The sequence below is a fragment of the Helianthus annuus genome, chromosome 9, assembly GCF_002127325.2.
Source record: "Helianthus annuus cultivar XRQ/B chromosome 9, HanXRQr2.0-SUNRISE, whole genome shotgun sequence".
NCBI lineage: Eukaryota > Viridiplantae > Streptophyta > Magnoliopsida > Asterales > Asteraceae > Helianthus > Helianthus annuus.
Genome location: NC_035441.2, coordinates 178,887,946 through 178,908,244, shown reverse-complemented (window position 1 = coordinate 178,908,244; position 20,299 = coordinate 178,887,946). Strand labels below are relative to the sequence as shown.

General features: G+C 41.0%; 1 non-coding gene across 1 annotated transcript; it reads right to left on the bottom strand.

The window, feature by feature from the left end:
- Nucleotides 1-6,278: 6,278 nt before the first annotated feature.
- LOC118482353 lies at nt 6,279-6,385 on the bottom strand. The gene has a single exon (XR_004868396.1). It is a non-coding gene; the product is annotated as a small nucleolar RNA R71 (small nucleolar RNA).
- Between the last annotated feature and the right edge of the window lie 13,914 nt (nt 6,386-20,299).

The window sequence follows — 20,299 nt, the reverse complement described above, 5'->3', positions numbered from 1 at the left end:
TTACAGCCGTGCTAGTGTCGCAGTCCACGCTGTGATAGCCCAAGTATCCCGATGCTTTAGTGTTTACCCAAGACTCAAGGTAAACTAGAATCCTCCTAACAATACCCCCGAAGAATAATGGGAGAGGTGCACCCCTTATAGCGCTACTATTGTTAAGGCGGAACTAAACACCCTGGATTAAACGGCACATAGCACAAATAGAATACTAGAATGCACGAGTTTTCACAAACACAAGGGATAGAGTATAGACTTCCAAAAGTATATAGGTTAAGAGAATACATGTTACACCCCAAAAGTTTAAAGTAAGAGGGGATCGAGTATACTCACAGTGATTGCTTAACAGTCGCAACTATTATTAGATTAAAGGGAGCTCTTTTGGGATTAGCCTGATTAAATTTCAATAGGGTAAGAGTCGGGCAGCATAACGAGGTTGAATAAAAGAGTTAACAGGTCATTGGGTCGGATGGTTGTCCGATCGGACGGCTGTCCGATCGGATGGCCAGTCGACCGGGTGGCGTTGTGTGTGCATAGTGACAATGGTTGCCCGATCGGATGGCTATCCGATCGGGTTGCCATCCGTCCGGTTGAGAACAAGAATGAGAATAGATCAAAGTGGTTGTCCGATCGGCTGGCCTAGTGTGAAGAAAGGCTGTCCGATCAGACGACTGTCCGATCGGCTGGCCTGTCATGAAGTAAGGTTGTCCGATCGGACGATTGTCCGATCGTCTGGCCTATTGTTCTTGTTTACCAACTTTCGTAAAATTTCTAAGTTTGAAAATCAATGGTGACGTCACAGCACGTGTTGAGACTACAGTAACTTATCGTTTAATAGTCATTCTGATCGGCCGGGAACCACCCCAGTCCAACCAGTTGCCTGTTAGCGACGGGTTTATGCTGGAATCCATCCCGTGATCATCTTGAGCAGTGAACAATTCGTTCTTAAACCGACTCTAGACCATCGATCAAGTCTACAGTCCGTTCAGTCACGTTTATCACCGAAGAAACTCAGAAATTTGAAGTAGAAATGAAGAAACACAAGTTTTAGTATAAAAACTCTTAGATTTAGCTTAGGTTGGATGAAGTAATCATGGAATTCCTTAGATCTTAGCTAGATCTCACCAAGAATGACGTCATATGGCGTTTTGTACCAACCACCATGATGACATCATCCTCAAGATCTCAGATCCGAGAGATTTCACGGTGAAAAATGTGATTTCAAGTGAGAATCACGTAGAGAATGATGCGTAGAGTAAGAAAGTACAAGAATCTAGCTCGAAACGTACCGCAATTAATGGGAAAATGAGAGATTAGCATGCGCGTGCGTCTGGTTCGGGCAGAGCTGTCACATCACTTGAAATGGTGATGTGACAGCCTATTTTTAGGTGAAAGGGAAAGGAGGGGAAAAGTGGTTCGGCTGGGATGGTCACCCGATCGGCTGGTCATCCGATCGGATGGCCACTCTGGCCATTCCATCCTTCCGCGTTTCCCCGATTCTGATTTGGTTTACGCGTTAGATTTGGCGTTGCGTTACGTATAGGTAATAAAATAACTAGTTTATATCATGCTCATCGAGAGTTTTCAAAATTGACTGATTCCGCCAGTGACAAGGCTCCAGTCTCTCGTTCAACCAAGGATCAAGTTTCACGAGTCTAAGGAGTCAAGCACCAAATAGATTTAGACATTCCGGGTATATAGACATTTCATGTGACACCTGTGTCACCGCGACCATCAAACAAATACCAAGCCGATGAAATATCGTATTTCATACTTGGGATCTTGTATAAATATGTGTATCTATTGCACATATCAATTCTGGTTCAATTTCAAACTTTACATCGCTTTCTGGAGAATTATACGCAACCTGGTGCGAAAACGTACTCAGTTTAATGCGACAAATACTCCGGGACATCAACATATACTCAACATACCTTAAATAACCTTTACATAACTTAGAAATAAGTTTTGAAGGCTTTGGTATAGCAAAAACAAGTTAATTCGCTTACATGGACTAAACTTGACAAACTGCGAAAGTACGCCAATTTGAACTGTAACGAACATTCCGGAACATGTCCATAAGTTAAACATACCATAAATATCCTTTACATAGCTTAGAAATAGGCTTTGAAGGGTTTGGTATGCTAAAACAAACTTTTGGATCATTCAGGGACTAAAAGTGTCAAAAAGTGCACAAGTTTGCACATTCGCGCATAACTTACGTTCTGAATACATCCGGACATCCAAAAATTTATGTAAGCATCCTTATATTATGCCTTAGTGTTTGGCATGAGAAAAATCCATTCGTCGCGCAATTTGGACCGTTTTTCGCGCTTATGCGCATTCCGTCGTAATTAAGCGAACATCGCGTTCGTACGACCAAACGAACCAACATCCGGAACATTTTTGAGCATGTTTCATGTCCACAATCTTTAGGCATCATTTTAGGGCCTTAAAGTTGGCTTTACGGGCCTTAGAAGTGTCGGAAAAGGCTTAAACACGCAACAGGGACCAAAACTGCAAATTTTGAAACTTGGTGCAGATCAGACGGGGCCAGGCGGCCCGCGTAAGATTGGCCTGCATCTTCACGCGGGCCGCGTGGGACTATCAGACCAGATTCAATGCTTGCATTTAATGCAGTTGGCCTTTCGTTCGATCAAGGGGCAATGCCCTTTCACCCAATCAAGAGCCAAGGGCCAAGTTCTGACTTACCACAATATTTTGACAAGTGTACGCACAAGATCGTGGCACGATATTCGATAAACGATCCTAACGGTTATGCTTTTCCTATAAATACCCCCCCCCTTTGTTGCAAAAACCCACACAATCTGATCAAGAGCTCTAAGTTGGAACCTTTGTTTCATACCTGAGCCATTTTGATCTAGATTAGCATTCGGGGACCCTCCGTAAGTATTCTTTCGTTCTTTTATTCGCTTTTCGAGTCCGAAAGTCAACGTTTTATTGACTTTCTGCGTTGACCAGCCTATGTTCAACACGAAGTTCATGGAACTTCATAACGTGAGCGTGATCACGATGGTTATAGTCCGTAGTGACTATACCTACTGATTACCACGTTATCTAGGCTCAGTGACGAGTCGTAGTTTCGGCCAAAATGTGCGTTCTTGCATATTTTGTAACCAAACTACTCGTGGGTATCAAAACCGTTTGTTTTGATACCAAACCTTTTTTCTAAACTTAGTTAAGCATGTTTTAACATGCTTAGCTCGTCACTTTTAGCTTAGTGCTTATATAGGGTCGTAAGGTAAGCGATCTAAACCATCGCTTATACTTTCGAACCCGACCCATTTGGTCGATCATTAGGATCCGACCAAACACATTAGGTGACCATAGCTATAACCTTCCAAGGTTATACCTTGTGGTCGCGATGTTAGGCGTTCCGAACGCGTTCTACGCGAACGACGCGTTAGGGTAGCATAAGCTACCTAAACGGGTCGTGATGGGCCGTAAGCACTTAGGTTAAGTTTCATTTTAGTATGTAGGCTTTGTTAAACCATATTACACGAGTCTCCATACTCGTTTGGTTTACGGACCCGCATACTATCCGTTCCTCCCACTTTAGGTCCGGTATATTAACATAGCTACCTATTAGGTGCCGTTTGATATCCCGTGATCTTTAGCATTATCTGGTTATTATACAAGGAATTCAAAGCAATCTCAGGTGAGTACATAGAACCCCATTGATGTGTGTAAAATGCAACATATAAAACACATCAATTAAGGCATAAAACTAACCCTTTTTAAGTACTAATGTTGGAAAAAGAGTGTTTTTGTCTTCCTTTTGTATTTTCAGGATGAAATGAGCTCAAAATCACAAAAGAAGCAAAAAGACCACTAATTCTACCATAAATACAAGAAAAGGAACAAAAGTGGACTGCCCGGACCCTCAACCGCACCTCCCAAGGCAAAAAGAAGGAAACAGAGTCTGAACACGCCCCGTGTCCAGCGAACACGGGGGCGTGCCCAGGAAGCAGCAGAAAAGACAAACCAGTAGAAGCTTCCATTGCCCACCACGGGGCCGTGTCCAGCGAGCACGGGGGCGTGGTGAAAGTACAGCAGGCGCATTAATTGTAATTCGCAATTACAATTAATGAAGAGAGAGAGTGTCAGGCGGGCACGGGGCCGTGTCCAGCGGACACGGGGCCGTGTCCAGCCTTCTGTTCAGCCTATAAATAGAGGAGCTTGGATTCATTCTCTCTCATCCCTTGGCACACCACCTCTCTCACACTTCATCCACCACCCACCACCACCATAACACCATCATCCACCACCATCATCCATTGTCCATCGTAGAGTGTGTGAGTCGTCTCGGGATCCAAGATTGATCATAAGAGTTCTTGACAATCAAGGCCATGTTTGCCTAAGTCTCTTACATCACTTGGTGAAGACAAGTGTTTAGTATAATACTTTTTATTTTTAATCTTTTGCACTTTTTATTTGGTTTTGTATTAATGACTTTAATAACTAGTTACTTATGTTGAAGGTGATCTTTCCTTATCGTTTGTCCGTGGTGTCTTGGCATTATTTTACTGTCTATATAAAATAAAAGATTTTCACCATTCATATCTCCACGGTCTATATGGAGGTATGTTGGCTACCTGGTCGGGGGTTAAGGGAACGGTTTGGTAAAGGTCTTGCCCTTGTTCAGCGTTTAGAGGTCCTGCTTGGGACCTGGGTCAAATTTAGTAGGATCTCCTTCAATGCCCATAGGTATTGGATGGTGGGGATCCAAACTCTTTGACCCCCTCATAAGTTAACTACTATTAATACTATAACCCGGCTATTTAGGACTGTATCCCTGCTGACTCAGACTACTTAGCCGAGGGTAACGTCGCCGCCAAAAGCGGGGCCTACCATAATTTGCATTAATAACTTAATTCATTATCTTTCAATAATCCGACCCTTTAGGATTGTATCCTTGCTGACTCAAACTACTGGGTTGAGGGTAACGTCGCCTTCAAAAGAGGGGCCTACTACAATAACTAAGATAATCTCTTAAACAAGTGCAAAAGTGCGAAAATAATCAAAGGTTATACTAATACACGTGTCGGATCCAAGTGATTCATCTTGTCTATCTGTTTTTATTTTATTTTTATTTTCAGCATTTAGTTAGTTTTTATTTTTCTTAGTTTAAAACATTTTTCTAACCTTTTTGATTTGATTAGACGTTGAGGATAAACCGGTATTAAAAGCTCTTGTGTCCTTGGACGACCTCGGTATCTTACCAACACTATACTACGTCCACGATGGGTGCACTTGCCCATATGTGTGTTTAGTGTTAGTAAATATCGTGTTTTATAAATTTAAAACTTGGCTAAAAGTGTAAAAAGGGCTTAAATATATATCTAAAATATATACACACCGACACACATCAAGTTTTTGGCGCCGCTGCCGGGGACACAAGGATTTTAAGAAAGTTAGGAATCAACGGCCTAATCATCTTTTTATTTTTCTTTATTTTTTTAGGATTTTTTTTGATTTTTTAGCTTCTGCAGAGCTCAGCACGGGGCCGTGCCTGGTCGGACACGGGCCGTGCTCAGCAAAGTTACTGGCAGTTTTTGTTTTTCAAGTTACAGAAGGTTGACCACGGGGCCGTGCCGGTGCAACACGGGGCCGTGTCCAACTTCCAGTAACTGGGATCTGGAAAACATTCACTGTATTTCCGACCACGGGGCCGTGTTCGCTCAACACGGGGCCGTGGTGAACCTTCTGACCGACATTCTTTTTTGTTTTTATTGCAGGACTTGGAACCCGACACCATCCTCACGTAGTGTATGAGCTCCAGTTCCAATAAAGACATAAAAGAACCGCTAGAAGAACCCGAACGCTTTCTCAGAAAAAGGTTAAAAGCCAAAAACCAAGAGAAGGTTTCGGGTGATCCACCCCCAATGGCGGACCAACGTACCCTTATGGATTATCTACGGCCCACCGTAGGTAATCTAGGCGCCGCTATCAATGCTCCAAATGTCGAAGCCAATAACTTCGAGCTCCGACCGCATTTGATACAAATGCTCCAAAACTCCGCAACCTTCCACGGGCTTGCGGACGAGGATCCTCATCTACATATAACTAATTTCTTAGAAATATGTGATACCTTTCGGATCAATGGAGCATCAAACGACGCCATACGCCTCCGTATGTTTCCGTTCTCACTAAAAGACCGAGCGAAAGCTTGGCTCAACACCCTCCCAGCTGGATCGGTAAACACCTGGGATGAACTAGCCCAAAAGTTTCTATATAAGTATTTCCCTCCTTCTAAAACTGCTAAATTAATGGCTGAAATTAATACATACTCACAAGAGGACGGGGAATCCTTATATGAAACATGGGAAAGGTTCAAGGAGCTATTACGCAAGTGTCCCCATCATGGCCTCGCAATATGGCAACAAGTATCCACTTTCTACAATGGATTGTTGCCACACACTAGGCAGACACTTGATTCTAGCTCCGGGGACTTTTAGGTAATCGACGCCCACACGAAATATATAATCAAATTGAGGAAATTGCTCAAACCAATTTTCAATGGCACACTCCCCGGGGAAATAAGTCTATCGCCCCGGGCGCCCATAAGGTCGACGAAAGCACCTCTTTACAAGCCCAAATCGAGGCCCTTTCTTCAAAAATAAAAAAACTAGAAATGACAAAAACAGTCTCGGTTATGGCTTGTGAAGGGTGTGGTGGGTCACATGAAAATTGGAGTTGCATGAAAGAAACGGACGATCAACAAGAAATGGTAAACTACATTGATAATAGACCTAGGCCGTCGGGTCCTCCAACGGGAACTTACAACCAAGGATGGCGAAACCACCCAAACCTTGGTTGGAGGGAAACCGGCAATAGTAGTAACCAACAAACCCAACGAACAAACTTTCAGCAATCAAGAAATGAGTCACAAAATTTCACTCAACAACAAGGTGGACGAGAAAGGCTCGAAGATACTATATCTCGCCTCGTCTCTGACACTGATAAGAAAAACTCGGAAAGATTTCTACAATTAGAATCTAATTTTAGGAATCAACAAGCTAGCATTCAAAACATAGAAAAACAAATAAATCAACTAGCTCAAAATTTTTCCGAGAGACCACAAGGCGCATTACCTAGCAATACCGAAACAAACCCAAAGGCGCAAGTTCACCTCATCACACTACGAAACCGCACCGTAGGGCCTGCAGAAGTACCTCCAGCGGCGGAAGAAACAACGCCAACACATCCGCAGGAAAAGAACTCTCCCCCATCACCAGAGCCTATCAAGGCTCCTCGAGTTCCGTACCCCGGTAGGTTAATTCGTCAAAAGACCAATGAGCAATTCGCAAAATTCGAAAGTTTGCTGAAACAATTGCATGTCAATATTCCTTTTATCGAAGTCCTAACCCAAATGCCCAAATACTCTAAATTTATGAGGGACTTCCTTACACATAAAAAGAAAATTGAAAATTTGCAATTAGTTAATTTAGGCGAAGAATGCTCTGCCCTCGTACTCAATAAACTACCCCAAAAGAAGATCGATCCCGGAAGTTTCACGATTCCATGCTCAATAGGGGAATCACCCGTTCGCAATGCCTTGGCCGACTTAGGGGCTAGCATTAACCTCATGCCCTCATCGATGTTCAAAAGGCTTGGCTTGGGAACCACGAGCCCTACAAAAATAAGCATACAACTCGCTCATCGATCAGTCAAGTTCCCGCAAGGCGTCATCGAGAATGTCTTGGTAAGGGTAAGCAGATTCGTTTATCCAGTTGACTTTGTCATACTCGACATGGAGGAAGACACCGAGGTCCCCCTTATCCTAGGGAGGCCCTTCCTTGCCACCGCACAAGCGGTGGTAGACATGAATGACGGGACACTGACTTTGAGATACGGGGACGATGAGGTGAAGTTCGGAGTTGGGAAGAGAATAGAGGACGACGACCTGGTCAACTACATGAAGGTTATTGACTCGAGCTTGGATGCCGCTCTCCGACGGTGTAACTTGGGAAGCAAGGCACTCCACTCTGAAGACATATGACCGGGAATCGGGTCTAGCCAAGGACCCTTATAAACGTGGCGCACCACGGAGGCATTCCGCGGAACTATCCTTAGTTTAGTTTAATCTTTTAGTTTTTGCAGAATAAAACACACTCCTGGTGGTAATGGATGAAAAAGGGAACGAGAAAAATGGAACCATGCACGAAGAACAGAACAACCCGACAAAAATCTCCGTCACAGAAGGCTCAACACGGGCCGTGCTCAACCAACACGGCCCCGTGCTGAGCCCCCTGCAGAAAATCACCCAGTTCAGGTAACTGGACACGGGCCGTGTTCAGCGGACACGCCCCCGTGTCCAGGCTTCTGTTTCAATTCTATAATTTTTGTTACTGGCACTTGACCACGGGGCCGTGCCCGGTCAACACGGGGCCGTGTCCAGAGTGCCAGTAACATAAATATTTGCTTTTTAACACACTTTTATACATTTTAATCAACCAAAAATATTGTTTTTGGACACATTGAGGACAATGTGTAATTTAAGTGTGGGGGGGATGCTAAAACCTTGAAATTTTGCAAAATCCTAAACACAAGCCTTACACAAAACTCTATTGGAACCGCTAAACACCCCAGATTTTTTCAAAAAAAAAAACTTTTTCTTTTTTTTTATTTACTTGTCTTAGTTTAAGTTGGGAAGAACAAGTTCTAAAAAGGTTATATTTTTACAAGTTTACAACCGATAGCGTCATGATAAAAAAAGGAACCAACATAAGAAAATTATGAAACGGCATAACAAGTCTAGTTAAAAATTCGATTATATATGCTTGGTCACAATTAAAAACCCATTCCCACAAAAGTGAGTTTTGAGCCTTTATTGAGCATAAAAATACACATATTTAGATTAAATGCTCATTTTTCGTTTCTTGTGTGAATAGCCGCTCGGTCTTTACAGATCTAGAACTTGCCACGACGATACATTCCCGGTCCTTACCAACTTAAACCCAAGTAAGTAAATGATGGAGGCATTAGGACTAACTATTTTTCTTTCAAAACCATTATTTTTCATTTTTTTTTACCTACCCAAAATCCCCCTAGAAACCCCCTTTGAGCCTAAACCTTTCATTTCATTACCCCCAAAACATTTTTTACCCACCAAAAACCTTTTTCATTTTTCACCTTTATTTTAGTAACAAGCTCGGTCTTTCATAAACGTACCCTTTTATATGACGAAAAAAAAATAAAAAAAAAATAAAAAAAATAAAAAAAATAAAAAAAATGATGAAGTCAAAAACAAACAAAAGCTACAAAAAGCTTGTTTGGAGAAATACTTCAAAAATAATAAGTCACTAAAAACAAGGTATTTTACGAAAACCGACACTTGTTACGATTTTCGCCCTTTTTACTAACCATTAACCAACCACCCACCTTTAAACCCAAGCCTTCACCCCAAAAGTCCTCTTGATATTTACAAAGGTAAAAAGTTAAAAAGGAGGAGGATTGATTGCTTGGCAAGCCTATGGAAGACGTAAGTTCCGTGCCGCTCTCGAGTGATTCACTAAAATATACACCTTCGGCCGAGTGTTGAGTGATCTCCCGTGAGGTATGTGAACTTGTATATAAATGGAATTTTAATAAAACATGTTATGCCCGAATAAGTAATTTATCTTGTGAAAAGTTCAAAATAAATCATAACGAATAGGATTGTAAATAACTAAAAATAAAACCTATAAAAACCTTGGATTCCCGACACTCTAGGACAAGCTAAAAAAAAACTTCTCTTCTACCTATTCCATTTGGGAGTGTAAGCCACATTTAAAGAGTTTTGCTTGAGGACAAGCAAAAGTTCAAGTGTGGGGGTATTTGATGTGTGTAAAATGCAACATATAAAACACATCAATTAAGGCATAAAACTAACCCTTTTTAATTACTAATGTTGGAAAAGAGTGTTTTTGTCTTCCTTTTGTATTTTCAGGATGAAATGAGCTCAAAATCACAAAAGAAGCAAAAAGACCACTAATTCTACCATAAATACAAGAAAAGGAACAAAAGTGGACTGCCCGGACCCTCAACGGCACCTCCCAAGGCAAAAAGAAGGAAACAGAGTCTGAACACGCCCCGTGTCCAGCGAACACGGGGGCGTGCCCAGGAAGCAGCAGAAAAGACAAACCAGTAGAAGCTTCCATTGCCCACCACGGGGCCGTGTCCAGCGAGCACGGGGGCGTGGTGAAAGTACAGCAGGCGCATTAATTGTAATTCGCAATTACAATTAATGAAGAGAGAGAGTGTCGGGCGGGCACGGGGCCGTGTCCAGCGGACACGGGGCCGTGTCCAGCCTTCTGTTCAGCCTATAAATAGAGGAGCTTGGATTCATTCTCTCTCATCCCTTGGCACACCACCTCTCTCACACTTCATCCACCACCCACCACCACCATAACACCATCATCCACCACCAGCATCCATTGTCCATCGTAGAGTGTGTGAGTCGTCTCGGGATCCAAGATTGATCGTAAGAGTTCTTGACAATCAAGGCCATGTTTGCCTAAGTCTCTTACATCACTTGGTGAAGACAAGTGTTTAGTATAAAACTTTTTATTTTTAATCTTTTGCACTTTTTATTTGGTTTTGTATTAATGACTTTAATAACTAGTTACTTATGTTGAAGGTGATCTTTCCTTATCGTTTGTCCGTGGTGTCTTGGCATTATTTTACTGTCTATATAAAATAAAAGATTTTCACCATTCATATCTCCACGGTCTATATGGAGGTATGTTGGCTACCTGGTCGGGGGTTAAGGGAACGGTTTGGTAAGGGTCTTGCCCTTGTTCAGCGTTTAGAGGTCCTGCTTGGGACCTGGGTCAAATTTAGTAGGATCTCCTTCAATGCCCATAGGTATTGGATGGTGGGGATCCAAACTCTTTGACCCCCTCATAAGTTAACTACTATTAATACTATAACCCGGCTATTTAGGACTGTATCCCTGCTGACTCAGACTACTTAGCCGAGGGTAACGTCGCCGCCAAAAGCGGGGCCTACCATAATTTGCATTAATAACTTAATTCATTATCTTTCAATAATCCGACCCTTTAGGATTGTATCCTTGCTGACTCAAACTACTGGGTTGAGGGTAACGTCGCCTTCAAAAGAGGGGCCTACTACAATAACTAAGATAATCTCTTAAACAAGTGCAAAAGTGCGAAAATAATCAAAGGTTATACTAATACACGTGTCGGATCCAAGTGATTCATCTTGTCTATCTGTTTTTATTTTATTTTTATTTTCAGCATTTAGTTAGTTTTTATTTTTCTTAGTTTAAAACATTTTTCTAACCTTTTTGATTTGATTAGACGTTGAGGATAAACCGGTATTAAAAGCTCTTGTGTCCTTGGACGACCTCGGTATCTTACCAACACTATACTACGTCCACGATGGGTGCACTTGCCCATATGTGTGTTTAGTGTTAGTAAATATCGTGTTTTATAAATTTAAAACTTGGCTAAAAGTGTAAAAAGGGCTTAAATATATATCTAAAATATATACACACCGACACACATCACCCATCTTTTACATGTTTTCGAGGAGTCAATGTGAGTACATTGAACCCCTCTTTTACTGTTTTCCAAACTGTTTTGGAGTGAAACACATGTGCCTATCTGTTACTTTCATGCTTTCCTGTTTTCACATCATATACTTGCTATGTTCGATAGTACATATATAGTACATGATTTCATTGTGTTTATGCTATGTATGTCCATCGTGTGCATACTTAGCACAACACTTTACATTACATTTCATGCTATGTATGCCCATTGTGTGCGTACTTAGTACATCGCTTTACATTTCATGCTATGTATGCCCATTGTGTGCGTACTTAGTACATCGTCTTACATTACATGCTATGTATGCCCATTGTGTGCGTACTTAGTACATCGCTTTACATTTCATGCTATGTATGCCCATTGTGTGCGTACTTAGTACATCGTCTTACATTACATGCTATGTATGCCCATTGTGTGCGTACTTAGTACATTGCTTTACATTACATGCTATGTATGCCCATTGTGTGCGTACTTAGTACATTGTTTTACATTGCATTTCTGTTGCATATGCTCATCCAGTATATGAACACATTATGCTACATTTTGAACCGTTGTGACCATTTGACTATGTGAACCGTCTAAACCCGTTTGATTATATGAACCGTTTGTAACCATTGAACCGTGTGAACCAGTTGTATCCGTTGACATGATATACATTTGACAATAGACATTTGACTATACATAAACATTTCTACCGTTGTTAAACATTTCATCTTGATGGTTTGGTTTGAGTAAGTGATTAAGTAACGAGGCGTGTGTAATATGATACAAGCATGGTGGATACGCCGCTGGTACTTCCTATATATAAGTGTTTGTATGGTATTACATATCGTAGCGTTATTTGAATCATTTCAATTTGAGACATGTGACATTTTATACAAATAACACACTTTTCATGAGACATTGTTTTACAAACTCATTTTACATGGTTATCCGTTTAACCATACAGTGTTCTCTTATTTATACATATCATCTGATCTTATCGTTTTTTAAATGATTTACAAGACAAAGCAAATTACAAGGTTCATGACTAAACACTTTCTCAAACATAAATCATGAATCCCGTTTTCACAAAACCAATGTATCTCACAGGCATTTTTATGCTGACGTACCTACTTTCACATGTGTTTTCAGGAGATGATGCATAGGACTTATCAAGACATACTTAGGCGGACCTGTGCCTTAGTGACTTAAAACGAGACAAGAACTAGTTAATTCATGTTATGTACTCTTTGGTTCTTGTTTAAACAATGTATACTTTCATATTTGATCAATAAAACGAAACTTCAATTGCCATGGATTTGAAACAATTGATTCTGTTACAACACTCCCCGACGTTTCCGCCACGTTTTGTATGTTCTACGCGGTTGGGGTGTGACAGAAAAGTTGGTATCAGAGCCAATGGTTATAGGGAATTAGGTTATTAGTAATGCTTTGACCTAGTCTATAACCTTCCTAGGACCCTAACGCGAGTTTACTTGCGTTTAGTCATAAAAAAATACCGTCGCCTATCCTTAGGCGACGACCACAACAAGAACATAAATTTTAAAACCGCTTTGAAAACTAATCATCTATTCTAGGATGATTGATTACTAGGTTTTGAACCCTCTGTTATAAGGTTTTGAACCCCTTTGAATTTTCAAAACTCTCGTCGAAGTTTTGGGTCCTAAATAGTGTGAACACGTGCAAACTGGAAGAGTGAATGCCTGTACCCAGGGTTTTCTGTCTAAGGTTAGAGTGTTCGTACAAATCCACATAATCGGACCAGTCACTCTTACCTGGGAACTCTTGGGGTGAGTGTCCACTTATAGGCGAGCATGTCTTCACGATACACTATGAGGATCTATTTACTTTGATTCAGCCTTGGTACTGTTTGTTTGCTTCGTGGATTCAAACAAATGACCATCAACCATGATTACACAGCAAATAACTGCTGCAATCCCGAACATCGTTGCCCAATGTAACCAAGCCCTCAACAACAATAATGCCCCCTGCAGCTTCAAGACGTTCAACTCGGCTAAGCCATTAAAGTTTTTTGTGTCTCAAGGAGCGACTGCACTTCTGCAATGGTTCGAGAGTTTAGAGAGCACCTTCAGACATGTTCAATGTCCAAACGAGCGAAAGGTAGATTTTGTATCTAGTGTCTTTGAGAAACGAGCTTTAACATGGTGGAACGGTGTGATGAGAGATAGGGGTGCCGAAGTGGCACTGGCTCAAACGTGGGAAGAACTTCGAGCACTGATGATGAAGGAATTCTATCCTCGTCACGAGATCAGGGCCTTAGAAAGGGAATTCGACGATCTTAAGCAAGACAGCGGCGAACATCGAGCATACACTGATCGATATGAGGAGCTGAGCCTGTTGTGTCCTTCCATGGTTACGCCTTTGGATAAGGCGATCGAAAAATACATTGATGGCCTCCCTGACTCAGTTCAGGACATTGTTACTGGTAGTAACCCCACTACGGTTAGGCAGGCCATTGAGCTATCTGCAACCTTGACTGAATCTCAGATCAGGAAACGTAAGTTTTTCCGAAAGGGTGACAAGAAACCGGTCGAGGAATCGAAACAAATCGAGGAATCAAAGACCATGGATGAACAGACTGAATCCCCTAAGAAGTCAAAGAAGCGGAAGGCTTCTCAAAACTTCGCCATGGTTACTCACAATGATCAAGTTGTCCCCAACCAACCAGCTCAACCCCCTGCTAGGAAGCCATACAATGGAACTTCACCCTTGTGCAACCAATGTAACCTTCATCATCATGCTAGGGTGAAGTGCCGCGAATGCCAAATTTGTGGACTTAAAGGTCACACAGCAAAGGTTTGCCGAGCTGCAGTTGCACCAAATCAAGCTGACAACAATCCTGCTCAAGCTCGCTTTCCACCAGGTTCTTGCTACAATTGTGGCGAGATGGGTCATTTCCGAAGAAATTGCCCAAAGCTTGCTAATGCTAATCCAGCACCGTGATGAGCATCTGACCGACTAGAAGACAACACCCTTTATAAATAATCATGTCTTGTGTATTATTTTCTTTTGTTGTCAAGGTCCATGAAACAGTTGTTATCATTGTTTATAAATAAATCTTTTATTTACATTGCAATGTATTTCTGTGGTTGCATGTATAAACGACATATCCCTTACAATACCGACAATCAAAGAACCATATTCCTTGAAGAACAAACTACCCCCAAAATTCTCCCATTCTATGATCTCTTGCGTCTTCCACGAAATTCCTAAGTACCCGTTTCTTCTAAAGAAAACGAAATACAAGGCGCAAGTTATAACACGTGACGAATACCCAAAGTACCACTATAAATCCTTAATAGGGTACCTAAGGATTTCCTGTAAGTCCTTAATTGTTGTATACCTTAATTCGAATATGATAATTCCTTGTAATCAAAAATCGAATTTTGGGAGATCTTTCTATCTTCTCAGATAGATTCCAGTGAACATTGAGACCCGTCGACAGGTTTCCATATCCGTATTCAATCGATAACAAGTTAATAACAAATTATAACAAAGTTAAACAACTATGTGACTTTGTGCTTACGTATTCCCTTATGTGTTGTTGTGTAATCCAAATTATGTTATCCAAATCCTCGTAAAATCTTACGTATCCTTGTACAAGAGATTTATCGTAGGATACCCAAGGGTGTTACTTAAAATCCTCAATGGACTTCTACGTTACAGTTAAGTTCCTTGGATTATAAATACTACTTCATAATTAGACCCTTGAGTGGTCTAGTTAAGCAGATTAATCCAAAAAATCTGGCTAGGAATATCATGTGATGATATAGCTGAAAGGACTCCTTGGTGGCCTAACTAAGAAGATCCCCTGTCGATCTAATTAAAGGGGCCCGGTGGAAGTCTAGTCACCCTCATCACAAGTATGATATCCTTCCCCAAAACATTACAAAACAAACTGTGCGGACTGTGCAAGGGATTACGTAATTATGGATGCATACATAATTATGGAATTTAGTGCACAGAAATCACAGCAAGTTTTGTCGTGTATCTAGAGTTAACCCTATTCATTTTAGTTTCGGAAGAAATTGTGGAAAATGACTCGTTCAGTTCATTTTCGTTTCTGAAGAAATTGTGGAAAATGACTCATTCCGTACATTTTCGTTTCTGAACAAAGTGGAAAATGACTCATTCCGTTCATTTTCATTTCTGAAGAAATTGTGGAAAATGACTCATTCCGTTCATTTTCGTTTCTGAAGAAACTGTGGAAAATGACTCATTCCGTTCATTTTCGTTTCTGAAGGAATTGTGGAAAATAACTCATTCCGTTTATTTTCGTTTCTAAAGAAATTGTGGAAAATAACTCATTCCGTTTATTTTCATTTCTGAAGAAATTGTGGAAAATGACTCATTCCGTTCATTTTCGTTTCTGAAGAAACTGTGGAAAGTGACTCATTCCGTTCATTTTTGTTTCTAAATAAATTGTGGAAAATAACTCATTCCATTTATTTTCGTTTCTAAAGAAATTGTGGAAAATAACTCATTCCGTTTATTTTCGTTTCTAAAGAAATTGTGGAAAATAACTCATTCCGTTTATTTTCGTTTCTGAAGAAATTGTGGAAAATAACTCATTCCGTTCATTTTCGTTTCTAAAGAATACCCATTAAGGAAAATGACTCATTCCGTGCATTTTCGTTTCTAAAGGATACCCATTAAGGAAAATGACTCATTCTGTGCATTTTCGTTTCTGAAAATTTTCCATCAAAGGGAAAATGAATATCCTTGAATTTTTCCTTCATTTCCATTTCTGAAAAGTCTCCGTTAAGAAAATGACAGGATATTGCCTTGCATATCTTTGGTGGTTATTTGACACAAAGTCACAAATAGACTCCTACGAATAAATTTCGGTACGAAATTTCCTAAAGTAGGGGAGACTATGACACCTGTGTCACCACGACCATCAAACAAATACCAAGCCGATGAAATATCGTATTTCATACTTGGGATCTTGTATAAATATGTGTATCTATTGCACATATAAATTCTGGTTCAATTTCAAACTTTACATCACTTTCTGGAGAATTATACGCAACCTGGTGCGAAAACGTACTCAGTTTAATGCGACAAATACTCCGGGACATCAACATATACTCAACATACCTTAAATAACCTTTACATAACTTAGAAATAAGTTTTGAAGGCTTTGGTATAGCAAAAACAAGTTAATTCGCTTACATGGACTAAACTTGACAAACTGCGAAAGTACGCCAATTTGAACTGTAACGAACATTCCGGAACATGTCCATAAGTTAAACATACCATAAATATCCTTTACATAGCTTAGAAATAGGCTTTGAAGGGTTTGGTATGCTAAAACAAACTTTTGGATCATTCAGGGACTAAAAGTGTCAAAAAGTGCACAAGTTTGCACTTTCGCGCATAACTTACGTTCTGAATACATCCGGACATCCAAAAATTTATGTAAGCATCCTTATATTATGCCTTAGTGTTTGGCATGAGAAAAATCCATTCGTCGCGCAATTTGGACCGTTTTTCGCGCTTATGCGCATTCCGTCGTAATTAAGTGAACGTCGCGTTCGTACGACCAAACGAACCAACATCCGGAACATTTTTGAGCATGTTTCATGTCCACAATGTTTAGGCATCATTTTAGGGCCTTAAAGTTGGCTTTACGGGCCTTAGAAGTGTCGGAAAAGGCTTAAACACGCAACAGGGACCAAAACTGCAAATTTTGAAACTTGGTGCAGATCAGACGGGGCCAGGCGGCCCGCGTAAGATTGGCTTGCACCTTCACGCGGGCCGCGTGGGACTATCAGACCAGATTCAATGCTTGCATTCAATGCAGTTGGCCTTTCGTTCGATCAAGGGGCAATGCCCTTTCACCCAATCAAGAGCCAAGGGCCAAGTTCTGACTTACCACAATATTTTGACAAGTGTACGCACAAGATCGTGGCACGATATTCGATAAACGATCCTAACAGTTATGCTTTTCCTATAAATACCCCCCCCCCTTTGTTGCAAAAACCCACACAATCTGATCAAGAGCTCTAAGTTGGAACCTTTGTTTCATACCTGAGCCATTTTGATCTAGATTAGCATTCGGGGACCCTCCGTAAGTATTCTTTCGTTCTTTTATTCGCTTTTCGAGTCCGAAAGTCAACGTTTTGTTGACTTTCTGCGTTGACCAGCCTATGGTCAACACGAAGTTTGTGACAACTCGTAATTTAAACCCACTTGGTGTAATGTTACGTGCTCACGTGAACTATGTTGGGTGAATGTTAGGGTTATTTTATGTGAATGTTATGTTTATTTTATGTGAATGTATATTTATACAAGTGACCCGACCGCACAAGACTCTCGAACGCACAACCTCTACTTGAACGCACAAGGCCTTGGGCCGTATTCCTTGTAACCGGAACCAATGGGCAGCCCATTAGGGGGTTTCGGCCCACTTATCTTATACGTACAACATACACACACACCTTAGGAGGTCATTCTCTCATTGTTACAATTCTCACAACACACACACAAACCCTAGACGACTTTCTCTCTCTCTCTCGTTTTGCTTGGAAGCCGACGGCACCAAGATCACAAGTTGGATCAATTCTTGTTCACCCTCTTTGATAACGGTTAGTGTTTAATATTGAGATCTTGTTAAATGATGTTGTGATTGCATGATTTTATTAAAACCGATTTGATGTTGCTATGCCTTGCATGCGAGTGATGATGTTTGATTTCTGTTGATGTTCTTGCTATTTGATTTGCTTAAATGTCATGTATGATTTACATAAGGATTGATGATCTTGTGATACTACCAAATAAACAAGCAATCGGCTGTGATATGAATTGAACCCGAATGTTATGTGTAAAGTTCTAGGGTTAATTCAATTAAATGGTATGGTATGGATTAGTGTTCATGTTTTGTTTGATTAGGGTTCATGTGATTTGGATGTAACAGCCATGTTTTGATCGATGATTGCTAGATAGAAACTGTTAATTGATTTTTTTAGTAAACTTGGAAACCTTGAATTAGTGTAACTAATTTGCTTAAATCTTGGAAGTTGGTTAATCAATCACACAAGAGTAAATACACAAGCCCACTCGTACAAGGTCTCTTAGTCGCACAAGAGGCCCATACGCACAAGCTGACCCGATCACACAAGTTGTCCGGCCGCACAAGATGTTTTAACCGCACAAGGTTGTTGGATCACACAAGCTGGTCCAGTCGTACAAACCCACACTGATCGCACAAGAGTTGTCCAGTCGCACAAGACGAACTGGGCCACTCCGGATTGTTGTTTATTGGGCTATACATTGTCCTGTTGGGCTTCTAAGTTGTGGGCCGGGTAGGTAATACATCGTACAACCCAAGCTGATCGCACAAATCAGCTTGGATCGCACAAGACTGTTATGTTGTTTAATTGTTTTGGGCCGTAGCTTTGGGCTGGGTAAGGAGCTGGACCGCACAAGTATTATAAATTCCTTAACTGTTGGGCCGGGCTATGGTGGATCGCACAACATGTTGTGGATCGCACAACATGTTGGGCCGGATACTATTGGACTTATTTAAATCGTGCAAGTTGATATGTTGTGACTGTAACTTGTATAGCTTGATTGTTAAAGTGTTGCCATGATCTATACGTGCCTGAAACTTGTTAGTTATGTGTAAACCTGTGTGCATTACGTGAACCAAACCTGACTTGTATGATAAACATGCTAGGACGTGGTTGAACACATTGTAGCTTAACTGAACTTTTTGTGTATCATACCGAGCAACCCCAGGTGAGTTCATTGCATTTTCTCAAGCATGCGTCCCGGTGGTTTGGGACAACTGGTAAATATTTGGAAGGGAAACATTGGGTAAACAACTTAATCGGTTTTGGTTATTGCCTGGAGGGCAATGGGGGTAATTAGTTGATAGCGCTATTAGGTGGGAAACCTCACACCGGGCCGTAAGGACGGGCGTGAACTAATTATCTGAGTAGGGCTATGGTTGTTAGAGGCACACTCCTCGGATACATATGGGCACACTCCCTAGGGTATCTAACGATGGCAACATAGCAATCAGTCGTTAAGGGGTACCCACTCCCCGGATACACATGGGCACACTCCCTAGGGTATCTAACATGAGCAACATCGTAACGCAACATTGAATCGCATTAACATACATCTGGTAACACAACTCGTTAACGAAACCTTGAACTCACCAGCGTAGTCTGACACACTTGTTTGCATGCCTGTAGGTCGTTAACTTTGGAACATGGACTTGCTATCTGGGCGTGCTGGAGTGGTCATGGATCGAAGCTACTAGATTATTTATAATTGATACATTGGTTTTAAGTTTATTTTGAAACAATTACTAAACGACTTATCATATGCTTCCGCTACATAACTCTTGTGAATTAATATTGTGTTTGACATTTAATCTTGGCTATTAATGACATGTTTTATTTAAGTATTTACTATTGGTTCAATGTGATTGGTGGCTCAGACTCTGATGTGTAACACGCCTCGCGGGGTTTCCGCAGGTGGTATTTTCGGGGTGTTACAGTTTGGTATCAGAGCCACTGGTTATAGTGAACTAGGTTTTAAAACGTTTTGTAAAACCAGACTATAACCGAACAACTTCGAAAATCGATCATGACACTCAGCTCCAGATTGCAAGGTTCGTCTCTCTCACTTTATACATTACTTGCTTAGCAGTCACACACTCACAACGCATATCAACTGAAACATCTAACACC